General features: G+C 35.1%; 1 protein-coding gene across 1 annotated transcript in view; it reads right to left on the reverse strand.

The window, feature by feature from the left end:
- The window catches only part of LOC119586828 (proclotting enzyme-like), a gene marked incomplete in the record, with an annotated part of 21177 nt that overhangs the window by 5504 nt on the left and 14913 nt on the right, over window positions 1-760 (reverse strand).

Consider the following 760-nt stretch of genomic DNA (forward strand, 5'->3'; position numbering starts at 1 on the left):
TGAAAAATGTATGTCTTTAATGTATTTAAGATTGACGTTCATTTATGCATCAGGGTATCGCATGGATTACGCCAGTGCATTAAGTACAATCGCAGCTTTGATCGAGATAAACGAGCAGTTCGCAGGTGTTACTGTATGTAGTAGAACCTGTAATACAAACAATATGTTTACATGAATGGCTTCCACTAATCTAGGTAAAATACAAAAAGAGCATTGTTCCACTCTACGTTTCTCTTACTTATTTCTCACACATATTACCTATAATCGCGGTGACCTGTGAGTACATTCTTTTCAGTATTTTATATTATCTTCATTATCTTTTTTTATATATATATACTTTTATTACATTCGTGCCATTAACTAGTATTTCACTGAGGTGGCGGGAAGAAAGGGAGTTGTAGAGAACAGGATTTTGTAATCACATATACGGGCTTCCTTATCTATGCAAAGAAATGAACTTTTGGGAAGTAACTCACAAACCTCTGACACCAGCTGTACTGTATTTCCCTTTATGACATTTTCCACAATAATGAAAATTTAAAACCACGAAAACCATGCAAGGAATAGAACTCATACAGGCAATTTATTAAAGACCTTTACACCAACAGCATAGGAAAATCAGTCTTTACCCATGCAAGGAATAGAACTTCTGCAGGCAATATGCATTACGAAAAACTAACACACTAACTACACAGCCCTTCGTAACCTGATTAACAGGAAACCAAATACGCCTTAACAAGAATTATGAGGAGAAAAACAA

This window comes from Penaeus monodon, chromosome 22 (genome assembly GCF_015228065.2).
Source record: "Penaeus monodon isolate SGIC_2016 chromosome 22, NSTDA_Pmon_1, whole genome shotgun sequence".
Lineage (NCBI taxonomy): Eukaryota > Metazoa > Arthropoda > Malacostraca > Decapoda > Penaeidae > Penaeus > Penaeus monodon.